This window comes from Narcine bancroftii, unplaced genomic scaffold (assembly GCF_036971445.1).
Source record: "Narcine bancroftii isolate sNarBan1 unplaced genomic scaffold, sNarBan1.hap1 Scaffold_159, whole genome shotgun sequence".
NCBI classification, from domain to species: domain Eukaryota; kingdom Metazoa; phylum Chordata; class Chondrichthyes; order Torpediniformes; family Narcinidae; genus Narcine; species Narcine bancroftii.
Genome location: NW_027211894.1, coordinates 8,580,641 through 8,594,650, shown reverse-complemented (window position 1 = coordinate 8,594,650; position 14,010 = coordinate 8,580,641).

The following is a 14,010-nucleotide window of genomic DNA, read 5'->3' as shown; positions in this document are numbered from 1 at the left end:
CACGGGGAATCAGAGGCGGGGAATCAGAGCTGGGGAATCAGAGGCGGGGAATCAGAGTTGGGGAATCAGAGGCGGGGAATCAGAGCTTGGGAATCAGAGGTGGGGATCAGAGTCGGGGAATCAGAGGCAGTTAATCAGATGTGCGGAATCCGAGATGGGGAATCAGAGGTGGGGAATCAGAGACTGTGAATCAGAGATGGGGAATCAGAGGCGGGGAATCAGACGCAGGAAATCAGACACGGGGATTCAGAGGCTGGGAATCAGACGGGGGGAATCAAAGGCGGGGAATCAGAGCTGGGGAATCAGAGGCAGGGAATCAGAGTTGGGTATTCAGAGGCGGGGAATCAGATATGGGGAAACAGAGGCGGGGAATCAGAGGCGGGCAAACAGAGGCGGGGAATTAGATATGGGGAATCAGAGCTGGGGAATCAGAGGTGGTGAATCAGAGATGGGGAATCACAGGCGGGGAATCAGAGGCAGGGAATAGAACGCGGGGAATCAGAGGCAGGGAATCAGAGTTGGGGCATCAGAGGTTGGGAATTAGATATGGGGAAACAGAGGCGGGGAATCAGAGGCGGGGAAACAGAGGCGGGAAATCAGATATGGGGAATCAGAGGTGGAGAATCAGAGGCAGGGAATCAGAGGTGCAGAATCAGAGATGGGGAATCAGAGGCAGCGAATCAGAATCAGAAGCGGGGAATCAGAGGCTGGGAATCAGAGGCCGGGAATCAGATGCTGGGAATAAGAGGCCGGGAATCAGATGTGGGGAATCAGAGTCCGGGAATCAGAGATGGGGATTCAGAGGCGGGGAATGAGATATGGAGAATCAGAGGCGGGGAATCAGAGGCGGGGAAACAGAGGTGGGGAATCAGATATGTGGAATCAGAGGTGGCGAATCAAAGGCGGTGAATCGGAGATGGGGAATCAGAGGCGGGGAATCAGAGGCAGGGAATCAAACACGGGAAATCAGAGGCGGGGAATCAGAGCTGGGGAATCAGAGGCGGGGAATCAGAGTTGGGGAATCAGAGGCAGGGAATCAGATATGGGCAAACAAGGGCAGGGAATCAGAGGCGGGGAAACAGAGGCGGGGAATCAGATATGGGGAATCAGAGGGGTGGAATCAGAGGTTGGGAATCAGAGGCAGGGAATCAGAGGCGGCGAAACAGAGGCGGGGAATCAGATATGGGGAATCGGAGGTGGCGAATCAAAGGCGGTGAAACAGAGATGGGGAATCAGGGCAGGGAATCAGAGGCAGGGAATCAAACACGGGGAATTAGAGCTGGGGAATCAGAGGCGGGGAATTAGAGTTGGGGAATCAGAGGAGGGGAATCAGAGGCGGGGAATCAGATATGGGGAATCAGAGGTGGGGAATCAGAGGTTGGGAATCAGAGGCAGGGAATCAGAGGCTGGGAATCAGAGGCAGGGAGTCAGATGTGCGGAATCGCAGATGGGTAATCAGAGGTAGGGAATCAGAGGTGGGGAATCAGAGGCGGGGAATAAGAGGCCGGGAATCAGATATGGGGAAACAGAGGTGGGGAATCAGAGGCGGGGAAACAGAGGCGGGGAATCAGATATGGGGAATCAGAGGTGGGGAATCAGAGGTTGGGAATCAGAGGCAGGGAATCAGAGGCTTGGAATCAGATGCAGGGAATCAGATGCGGGGAATCAGAGGCGGTGAATCAGAGCTGGGGAATCAGAGGTGGGGAATCAGAGTTTGGGAATCAGAGGCGGGGACTTAGATATTGGGAAACAAAGGCGGGGAATCAGAGGCGGGGAAACAGAGGCGGGGAGTCAGATATGGGGAATCAGAGGTGGGGAATCAGAGGCAGGGAATCAGATGTGCGGAATCAGAGATGGGGAATCAGAGGCAGGGAATCAGAATCAGAAGCAGGGAATCAGAGGCCGGGAATCAGAGGCCGGAATCAGATGCCGGGAATAAGAGGCCGGGAATCAGAGGTGGGGAATCAGAGTCCGGGAATCAGAGATGGGGATTCAGAGGCGGGGAATGAGATATGGGGAATCAGAGGCGGGGAATCAGAGGCGGGGAAACAGATGCGGGGAATCAGATATGGGGAATCAGAGGCGGGGAATCAGAGGCGGGGAAACAGATGCGGGGAATCAGATATGGGGAATCAGAGGTGGCGAATCAAAGGCGGTGAATCAGAGATGGGGAATCAGAGGCCGGGAATCAGAGGCAGGGAATCAAACACGGGGAATCAGAGGCGGGGAATCAGAGCTGGGGAATCAGAGGCGGGGAATCAGAGCTGGGGAATCAGAGGCGGGGAATCAGAGGCGGGGAAACAGATGCGGGGAATCAGATATGGGGAATCAGAGGTGGCGAATCAAAGGCGGTGAATCAGAGATGGGGAATCAGAGGCCGGGAATCAGAGGCAGGGAATCAAACACGGGGAATCAGAGGCGGGGAATCAGAGCTGGGGAATCAGAGGCGGGGAATCAGAGTTGGGGAATCAGAGGCGGGGAAGCAGAGGCAGGGAATCAGACGCGGGGATTCAGAGGCGGGGAATCATAGTTGGGAATCAGAGGCGGATAATCAGATATGGGGAAACAGAGGCGGGGAATCAGGGGCGGGGAAACAGAGGCGGGGAATCAGATATGGGGAATCGGATGCAGGGAATCAGAGGCGGGGAATCGGAGCTGGGGAATCAGAGGCGGGGAATCAGAGTTGGGGCATCAGAGGTGGGGAATTAGATATGGGGAAACAGAGGCGGGGAATCAGAGGCGTGGAAACAGAGGCGGGGAATCAGATATGGGGAATCAGAGGTGGGGAATCAGAGGCAGGTAATCAGATGTGCGGAATCAGAGATGGGGAATCAGAGGCAGGGAATCAGAATCAGAAGCGGGGAGTCAGAGGCCGGGAATCAGAGGCCTGGAATCAGATGCTGGGAATAAGAGGCCGGGAATCAGAGGTGGGGAATCAGAGTCCGGGAATCAGAGATGGGGAGTCAGAGGCGGGGAATGAGATATGGAGAATCAGAGGCGGGGAATCAGAGGCGGGGAAACAGAGGTGGGGAATCAGATATGGGGAATCAGAGGTGGCGAATCAAAGGCGGTGAATCAGAGATGGGGAATCAGAGGCGGGGAATCAGCGGCAGGGAATCAAACACGGGGAATCAGAGGCGGGGAATCAGAGCTGGGGAATCAGAGGCTGGGAATCAAAGTTGGTGAATCAGAGTCAGGGAATCAGATATGGGGAAACAGGGGCGGGGAATCAGAGGCGGGGAAACAGAGGCGGGGAATCAGATATGGGGAATCAGAGGCGGGGAATTAGAGTTGGGGAATCAGAGGCGGGGAATCAGTGGCGGGGAAACAGAGGCGGGGAATCAAACACGGGGAATCAGAGGTGGGGAATCAGAGGTTGGAAATCAGAGGCAGGGAATCAGCGGCGGGGAATCAGAGGCGGGGAATCAGAGGCAGGGAATCAGAGGTGGGGAATCAGAGGCGGGAATCAGAGGCCGGGAATCAGATATGGGGAAAGAGAGGTGGGGAATCAGAGGCGGGGAAACAGAGGCGGGGAATCAGATATGGGGAATCAGAGGTGGGGAATCAGAGGTTGGGAATCAGAGGCAGGGAATCAGAGGCTTGGAATCAGATGCAGGGAATCAGATGCGGGGAATCAGAGGCGGGGAATCAGAGCTGGGGAATCAGAGGTGGGGAATCAGAGTTTGGGAATCAGAGGCGGGGACTTAGATATTGGGAAACAAAGGCGGGGAATCAGAGGCGGGGAAACAGAGGCGGGGAGTCAGATATGGGGAATCAGAGGTGGGGAATCAGAGGCAGGGAATCAGATGTGCGGAATCAGAGATGGGGAATCAGAGGCAGGGAATCAGAATCAGAAGCAGGGAATCAGAGGCCGGGAATCAGAGGCCGGAATCAGATGCCGGGAATAAGAGGCCGGGAATCAGAGGTGGGGAATCAGAGTCCGGGAATCAGAGATGGGGATTCAGAGGCGGGGAATGAGATATGGGGAATCAGAGGCGGGGAATCAGAGGCGGGGAAACAGATGCGGGGAATCAGATATGGGGAATCAGAGGTGGCGAATCAAAGGCGGTGAATCAGAGATGGGGAATCAGAGGCCGGGAATCAGAGGCAGGGAATCAAACACGGGGAATCAGAGGCGGGGAATCAGAGCTGGGGAATCAGAGGCGGGGAATCAGAGTTGGGGAATCAGAGGCGGGGAAGCAGAGGCAGGGAATCAGACGCGGGGATTCAGAGGCGGGGAATCATAGTTGGGAATCAGAGGCGGATAATCAGATATGGGGAAAGAGAGGCGGGGAATCAGGGGCGGGGAAACAGAGGCGGGGAATCAGATATGGGGAATCGGATGCAGGGAATCAGAGGCGGGGAATCGGAGCTGGGGAATCAGAGGCAGGGAATCAGATGTGCGGAATCAGAGATGGGGAATCAAAGGCAGGGAATCAGAATCAGAAGCAGGGAATCAGAGGCCGGGAATCAGAGGTCGGAATCAGATGCCGGGAATAAGAGGCTGGGAATCAGAGGTGGGGAATCAGAGTCCGGGAATCAGAGATGGGGAATCAGAGGCGGGGAATGAGATATGGGGAATCAGAGGCGGGGAATCAGAGGCGGGGAAATAGAGGCTAGGAATCAGATATGGGGAATCAGAGGTGGCGAATCAAAGGCGTTGAATCAGAGATGGGGAATAAGAGGCGGGGAATCAGAGGCAGGGAATCAAACACGGGGAATCAGAGGCGGGGAATCAGAGCTGGGGAATCAGAGGCAGGGAATCAGAGTTGGGGAATCAGAGGCGGGGAATCAGAGCTTGGGAATCAGAGGTGGGGATCAGAGTCGGGGAATCAGAGGCAGTTAATCAGATGTGCGGAATCCGAGATGGGGAATCAGAGGTGGGGAATCAGAGGCTGTGAATCAGAGATGGGGAATCAGAGGCGGGGAATCAGATGCAGGAAATCAGACACGGGGATTCAGAGGCTGTGAATCAGACGGGGGGAATCAAAGGCGGGGAATCAGAGCTGGGGAATCAGAGGCAGGGAATCAGAGTTGGGGATTCAGAGGCGGGGAATCAGATATGGGGAAACAGAGGCGGGGAATCAGAGGCGGGCAAACAGAGGCGGGGAATTAGATATGGGGAATCAGAGGTGGGGAATCAGAGGTGGTGAATCAGAGATGGGGAATCACAGGCGGGGAATCAGAGGCAGGGAATAGAACGCGGGGAATCAGAGGCAGGGAATCAGAGTTGGGGCATCAGAGGTTGGGAATTAGATATGGGGAAACAGAGGCGGGGAATAAGAGGCGGGGAAACAGAGGCGGGAAATCAGATATGGGGAATCAGAGGTGGGGAATCAGAGGCAGGGAATCAGATGTGCAGAATCAGAGATGGGGAATCAGAGGCAGCGAATCAGAATCAGAAGCGGGGAATCAGAGGCCGCGAATCAGAGGCCGGGAATCAGATGCTGGGAATAAGAGGCCGGGAATCAGAGGTGTGGAATCAGAGTCCGGGAATCAGAGATTGGGATTCAGAGTCCGGGAATCAGAGATGGGGATTCAGAAGCGGGGAATGAGATATGGGGAATCAGAGGCGGGGAATCAGAGGCGGGGAAACAGAGGCGGGGAATCAGATATGGGGAATCAGAGGTGGCGAATCAAAGGCGGTGAATCAGAGATGGGGAATCAGAGGCCGGGAATCGGAGGCAGGGAATCAAACACGGGGAATCAGAGGCGGGGAATCAGAGATGGGGAATCAGAGGCAGGGAATCAGAATCAGAAGCGGGGAGTCAGAGGCCGGGAATCAGAGGCCTGGAATCAGATGTTGGGAATAAGAGGCCGGGAATCAGAGGTGGGGAATCAGAGTCCGGGAATCAGAGATGGGGAGTCAGAGGCGGGGAATGAGATATGGAGAATCAGAGGCGGGGAATCAGAGGCGGGGAAACAGAGGTGGGGAATCAGATATGGGGAATCAGAGGTGGCGAATCAAAGGCGGTGAATCAGAGATGGGGAATCAGAGGCGGGGAATCAGAGGCAGGGAATCAAACACGGGGAATCAGAGGCGGGGAATCAGAGCTAGGGAATCAGAGGCTGGGAATCAAAGTTGGGGAATCAGAGTCAGGGAATCAGATATGGGGAAACAGGGGCGGGGAATCAGAGGCGGGGCAACAGAGGCAGGGAATCAGATATGGGGAATCAGAGGCGGGGAATTAGAGTTGGGGAATCAGAGGCGGGGAATCAGTGGCGGGGAAACAGAGGCGGGGAATCAAACACGGGGAATCAGAGGTGGGGAATCAGAGGTTGGAAATCAGAGGCAGGGAATCAGAGGCGGGGAATCCGAGTTGGGGATTCAGAGGCAGGGAATAGAACGCGGGGAATCAGAGGCAGGGAATCAGAGTTGGGGCATCAGAGGTTGGGAATTAGATATGGGGAAACAGAGGCGGGGAATCAGAGGCGGGGAAACAGAGGCGGGAAATCAGATATGGGGAATCAGAGGTGGGGAATCAGAGGCAGGGAATCAGATGTGCAGAATCAGAGATGAGGAATCAGAGGCAGCGAATCAGAATCAGAAGCGGGGAATCAGAGGCCGGGAATCAGAGGCCGGGAATCAGATGCTGGGAATAAGAGGCCGGGAATCAGAGGTGGGGAATCAGAGTCCGGGAATCAGAGATGTGGATTCAGAGGCGGGGAATGAGATATGGAGAATCAGAGGCGGGGAATCAGAGGCGGGGAAACAGAGGTGGGGAATCAGATATGTGGAATCAGAGGTGGCGAATCAAAGGCGGTGAATCAGAGATGGGGAATCAGAGGCGGGGAATCAGAGGCAGGGAATCAAACACGGGACATCAGAGGCGGGGAATCAGAGCTGGGGAATCAGAGGCGGGGAATCAGAGTTGGGGAATCAGAGGCAGGGAATCAGATATGGGCAAACAAGGGCAGGGAATCAGAGGCGGGGAAACAGAGGCGGGGAATCAGATATGGGGAATCAGAGGTGTGGAATCAGAGGTTGGGAATCAGAGGCAGGGAATCAGAGGCGGCGAATCAGAGATGGGGAATCAGAGGCCGGGAATCGGAGGCAGGGAATCAAACACGAGGAATCAGAGGCGGGGAATCAGAGCTGGGGAATCAGAGGCAGGGAATCAAAGTTGGGGAATCAGAGGCAGGGAATCAGATATGGGGAAACAGGGGCGGGGAATCAGAGGCGGGGAAACAGAGGCAAGGAATCAGATATGGGGAATCAGAGGCGGGGAATTAGAGTTGGGGAATCAGAGGCGGGGAATCAGAGGCGGGGAAACAGAGGCGGGGAATCAAACACGGGGAATCAGAGGTGGGGAATCAGAGGTTGGGAATCAGAGGCATGGAATCAGAGGCGGGGAATCAGAGGCGGGGAATCAGAGGCAGGGAATCAGATGTGCGGAATCGGAGATGGGGAATCAGAGGCAGGGAATCAGAGGCGGGGAATCAGAGTCCGGGAATCAGATATGGGGAAACAGAGGCGGGGAATCAGAGGCGGGGAAACAGAGGCTGGGAATCAGATATGGGGAATCAGAGGTGGGGAATCAGAGGTTGGGAATCAGAGGCAGGGAATCAGAGGCTTGGAATCAGATGCAGGGAATCAGATGCAGGGAATCAGAGGCGGGGAATCAGATCTGGGGAATCAGAGGTGGGGAATCAGAGTTGGGGAATCAGAGGCGGGGACTTAGATATTGGGAAACAGAGGCGGGGAATCAGAGGCGGGGAAACAGAGGCGGGGAATCAGATATGTGGAATCAGAGATGGGCAATCAGAGGCAGGGAATCAGATGTGCAGAATCAGAGATGGGGAATCAAAGGCAGGGAATCAGAATCAGAAGCAGGGAATCAGAGGCCGGGAATCAGAGGCCGGAATCAGATGCCGGGAATAAGAGGCTGGGAATCAGAGGTGGGGAATCAGAGTCCGGGAATCAGAGATGGGGAATCAGAGGCGGGGAATGAGATATGGGGAATCAGAGGCGGGGAATCAGAGGCGGGGAAACAGAGGCGAGGAATCAGATATGGGGAATCAGAGGTGGCGAATCAAAGGCGTTGAATCAGAGATGGGGAATAAGAGGCGGGGAATCAGAGGCAGGGAATCAAACACGGGGAATCAGAGGCGGGGAATCAGAGCTGGGGAATCAGAGGCAGGGAATCAGAGTTGGGGAATCAGAGGCGGGGAATCAGAGCTTGGGAATCAGAGGTGGGGATCAGAGTCGGGGAATAAGAGGCAGTTAATCAGATGTGCGGAATCCGAGATGGGGAATCAGAGGTGGGGAATCAGAGGCTGTGAATCAGAGATGGGGAATCAGAGGCGGGGAATCAGATGCAGGAAATCAGACACGGGGATTCAGAGGCTGTGAATCAGACGGGGGGAATCAAAGGCGGGGAATCAGAGCTGGGGAATCAGAGGCAGGGAATCAGAGTTGGGGATTCAGAGGCGGGGAATCAGATATGGGGAAACAGAGGCGGGGAATCAGAGGCGGGCAAACAGAGGCGGGGAATTAGATATGGGGAATCAGAGGTGGGGAATCAGAGGTGGTGAATCAGAGATGGGGAATCACAGGCGGGGAATCAGAGGCAGGGAATAGAACGCGGGGAATCAGAGGCAGGGAATCAGAGTTGGGGCATCAGAGGTTGGGAATTAGATATGGGGAAACAGAGGCGGGGAATCAGAGGTGGGGAAACAGAGGCGGGAAATCAGATATGGGGAATCAGAGGTGGGGAATCAGAGGCAGGGAATCAGATGTGCAGAATCAGAGATGGGGAATCAGAGGCAGCGAATCAGAATCAGAAGCGGGGAATCAGAGGCCGGGAATCAGAGGCCGGGAATCAGATGCTGGGAATAAGAGGCCGGGAATCAGAGGTGTGGAATCAGAGTCCGGGAATCAGAGATGGGGATTCAGAGTCCGGGAATCAGAGATGGGGATTCAGAGGCGGGGAATGAGATATGGGGAATCAGAGGCGGGGAATCAGAGGCGGGGAAACAGAGGCGGGAAATCAGATAAGGGGAATCAGAGGTGGCGAATCAAAGGCGGTGAATCAGAGATGGGGAATCAGAGGCCGGGAATCGGAGGCAGGGAATCAAACACGGGGAATCAGAGGCAGGGAATCAGAGCTGGGGAATAAGAGGCTGGGAATCAAAGTTGGGGAATCAGAGGCAGGGAATCAGATATGGGGAAACAGGGGCGGGGATCAGAGGCGGGGAAACAGAGGCAGGGAATCAGATATGGGGAATCAGAGGCGGGGAATTAGAGTTGGGGAATCAGCGGCGGGGAATCAGAGGCGGGGAAACAGAGGCGGGGAATCAAACACGGGGAATCATAGGTGGGGAATCAGAGGTTGGGAATCAGAGGCATGGAATCAGAGGCGGGGAATCAGAGGCGGGGAATCAGAGGCAGGGAATCAGATGTGCGGAATCGGAGATGGGGAATCAGAGGCAGGGAATCAGAGGCGGGGAATCAGAGTCCGGGAATCAGATATGGGGAAACAGAGGCGGGGAATCAGAGGCGGGGAAACAGAGGCTGGGAATCAGATATGGGGAATCAGAGGTGGGGAATCAGAGGTTGGGAATCAGAGGCAGGGAATCAGAGGCTTGGAATCAGATGCAGGGAATCAGATGCAGGGTATCAGAGGCGGGGACTTAGATATTGGGAAACAGAGGCGGGGAATCAGAGGCGGTTAAACAGAGGCGGGGAATCAGATATGGGGAATCAGAGATGGGGAATCAGAGGCAGGGAATCAGATGTGCGGAATCAGAGATGGGGAATCAAAGGCAGGGAATCAGAATCAGAAGCATGGAATCAGAGGCCGGGAATCAGAGGCCGGAATCAGATGCCGGGAATAAGAGGCTGGGAATCAGAGGTGGGGAATCAGAGTCCGGGAATCAGAGATGGGGAATCAGAGGCGGGGAATGAGATATGGGGAATCAGAGGCGGGGAATCAGAGGCGGGGAAACAGAGGCGAGGAATCAGATATGGGGAATCAGAGGTGGCGAATCAAAGGCGGTGAATCAGAGATGGGGAATAAGAGGCTGGGAATCAGAGGCAGGGAATCAAACACGGGGAATCAGAGGCGGGGAATCAGAGCTGGGGAATCAGAGGCGGGGAATCAGAGTTGGGGAATCAGAGTCCGGGAATCAGAGATGGGGATTCAGAGGCGGGGAATGAGATATGGAGAATCAGAGGCGGGGAATCAGAGGCGGGGAAACAGAGGTGGGGAATCAGATATGTGGAATCAGAGGTGGCGAATCAAAGGCGGTGAATCAGAGATGGGGAATCAGAGGCGGGGAATCAGAGGCAGGGAATCAAACACGGGAAATCAGAGGCGGGGAATCAGAGCTGGGGAATCAGAGGCGGGGAATCAGAGTTGGGGAATCAGAGGCAGGGAATCAGATATGGGCAAACAAGTGCAGGGAATCAGAGGCGGGGAAACAGAGGCGGGGAATCAGATATGGGGAATCAGAGGTGTGGAATCAGAGGTTGGGAATCAGAGGCAGGGAATCAGAGGCGGCGAAACAGAGGCGGCGAAACAGAGGCGGGGAATCAGATATGGGGAATCGGAGGTGGCGAATCAAAGGCGGTGAAACAGAGATGGGGAATCAGGGCAGGGAATCAGAGGCAGGGAATCAAACACGGGGAATTAGAGCTGGGGAATCAGAGGCGGGGAATTAGAGTTGGGGAATCAGAGGAGGGGAATCAGAGGCGGGGAATCAGATATGGGGAATCAGAGGTGGGGAATCAGAGGTTGGGAATCAGAGGCAGGGAATCAGAGGCTGGGAATCAGAGGCAGGGAGTCAGATGTGCGGAATCGCAGATGGGTAATCAGAGGTAGGGAATCAGAGGTGGGGAATCAGAGGCGGGGAATAAGAGGCCGGGAATCAGATATGGGGAAACAGAGGTGGGGAATCAGAGGCGGGGAAACAGAGGCGGGGAATCAGATATGGGGAATCAGAGGTGGGGAATCAGAGGTTGGGAATCAGAGGCAGGGAATCAGAGGCTTGGAATCAGATGCAGGGAATCAGATGCGGGGAATCAGAGGCGGGGAATCAGAGCTGGGGAATCAGAGGTGGGGAATCAGAGTTTGGGAATCAGAGGCGGGGACTTAGATATTGGGAAACAAAGGCGGGGAATCAGAGGCGGGGAAACAGAGGCGGGGAGTCAGATATGGGGAATCAGAGGTGGGGAATCAGAGGCAGGGAATCAGATGTGCGGAATCAGAGATGGGGAATCAGAGGCAGGGAATCAGAATCAGAAGCAGGGAATCAGAGGCCGGGAATCAGAGGCCGGAATCAGATGCCGGGAATAAGAGGCCGGGAAACAGAGGCGGGGAATCAGAGGCGGGGAAACAGAGGCTGTGAATCAGATATGGGGAATCAGAGGTGGGGAATCAGAGGTTGGGAATCAGAGGCAGGGAATCAGAGGCTTGGAATCAGATGCAGGGAATCAGATGCAGGGTATCAGAGGCGGGGACTTAGATATTGGGAAACAGAGGCGGGGAATCAGAGGCGGTTAAACAGAGGCGGGGAATCAGATATGGGGAATCAGAGATGGGGAATCAGAGGCAGGGAATCAGATGTGCGGAATCAGAGATGGGGAATCAAAGGCAGGGAATCAGAATCAGAAGCATGGAATCAGAGGCCGGGAATCAGAGGCCGGAATCAGATGCCGGGAATAAGAGGCTGGGAATCAGAGGTGGGGAATCAGAGTCCGGGAATCAGAGATGGGGAATCAGAGGCGGGGAATGAGATATGGGGAATCAGAGGCGGGGAATCAGAGGCGGGGAAACAGAGGCGAGGAATCAGATATGGGGAATCAGAGGTGGCGAATCAAAGGCGGTGAATCAGAGATGGGGAATAAGAGGCGGGGAATCAGAGGCAGGGAATCAAACACGGGGAATCAGAGGCGGGGAATCAGAGCTGGGGAATCAGAGGCGGGGAATCAGAGTTGGGGAATCAGAGGCGGGGAATCAGAGCTTGGGAATCAGAGGTGGGGATCAGAGTCGGGGAATCAGAGGCAGTTAATCAGATGTGCGGAATCCGAGATGGGGAATCAGAGGTGGGGAATCAGAGACTGTGAATCAGAGATGGGGAATCAGAGGCGGGGAATCAGACGCAGGAAATCAGACACGGGGATTCAGAGGCTGGGAATCAGACGGGGGGAATCAAAGGCGGGGAATCAGAGCTGGGGAATCAGAGGCAGGGAATCAGAGTTGGGTATTCAGAGGCGGGGAATCAGATATGGGGAAACAGAGGCGGGGAATCAGAGGCGGGCAAACAGAGGCGGGGAATTAGATATGGGGAATCAGAGCTGGGGAATCAGAGGTGGTGAATCAGAGATGGGGAATCACAGGCGGGGAATCAGAGGCAGGGAATAGAACGCGGGGAATCAGAGGCAGGGAATCAGAGTTGGGGCATCAGAGGTTGGGAATTAGATATGGGGAAACAGAGGCGGGGAATCAGAGGCGGGGAAACAGAGGCGGGAAATCAGATATGGGGAATCAGAGGTGGAGAATCAGAGGCAGGGAATCAGAGGTGCAGAATCAGAGATGGGGAATCAGAGGCAGCGAATCAGAATCAGAAGCGGGGAATCAGAGGCTGGGAATCAGAGGCCGGGAATCAGATGCTGGGAATAAGAGGCCGGGAATCAGAGGTGGGGAATCAGAGTCCGGGAATCAGAGATGGGGATTCAGAGGCGGGGAATGAGATATGGAGAATCAGAGGCGGGGAATCAGAGGCGGGGAAACAGAGGTGGGGAATCAGATATGTGGAATCAGAGGTGGCGAATCAAAGGCGGTGAATCAGAGATGGGGAATCAGAGGCGGGGAATCAGAGGCAGGGAATCAAACACGGGAAATCAGAGGCGGGGAATCAGAGCTGGGGAATCAGAGGCGGGGAATCAGAGTTGGGGAATCAGAGGCAGGGAATCAGATATGGGCAAACAAGTGCAGGGAATCAGAGGCGGGGAAACAGAGGCGGGGAATCAGATATGGGGAATCAGAGGTGTGGAATCAGAGGTTGGGAATCAGAGGCAGGGAATCAGAGGCGGCGAAACAGAGGCGGCGAAACAGAGGCGGGGAATCAGATATGGGGAATCGGAGGTGGCGAATCAAAGGCGGTGAAACAGAGATGGGGAATCAGGGCAGGGAATCAGAGGCAGGGAATCAAACACGGGGAATTAGAGCTGGGGAATCAGAGGCGGGGAATTAGAGTTGGGGAATCAGAGGAGGGGAATCAGAGGCGGGGAATCAGATATGGGGAATCAGAGGTGGGGAATCAGAGGTTGGGAATCAGAGGCAGGGAATCAGAGGCTGGGAATCAGAGGCAGGGAGTCAGATGTGCGGAATCGCAGATGGGTAATCAGAGGTAGGGAATCAGAGGTGGGGAATCAGAGGCGGGGAATAAGAGGCCGGGAATCAGATATGGGGAAACAGAGGTGGGGAATCAGAGGCGGGGAAACAGAGGCGGGGAATCAGATATGGGGAATCAGAGGTGGGGAATCAGAGGTTGGGAATCAGAGGCAGGGAATCAGAGGCTTGGAATCAGATGCAGGGAATCAGATGCGGGGAATCAGAGGCGGGGAATCAGAGCTGGGGAATCAGAGGTGGGGAATCAGAGTTTGGGAATCAGAGGCGGGGACTTAGATATTGGGAAACAAAGGCGGGGAATCAGAGGCGGGGAAACAGAGGCGGGGAGTCAGATATGGGGAATCAGAGGTGGGGAATCAGAGGCAGGGAATCAGATGTGCAGAATCAGAGATGGGGAATCAGAGGCAGGGAATCAGAATCAGAAGCAGGGAATCAGAGGCCGGGAATCAGAGGCCGGAATCAGATGCCGGGAATAAGAGGCCGGGAATCAGAGGTGGGGAATCAGAGTCCGGGAATCAGAGATGGGGATTCAGAGGCGGGGAATGAGATATGGGGAATCAGAGGCGGGGAATCAGAGGCGGGGAAACAGATGCGGGGAATCAGATATGGGGAATCAGAGGTGGCGAATCAAAGGCGGTGAATCAGAGATGGGGAA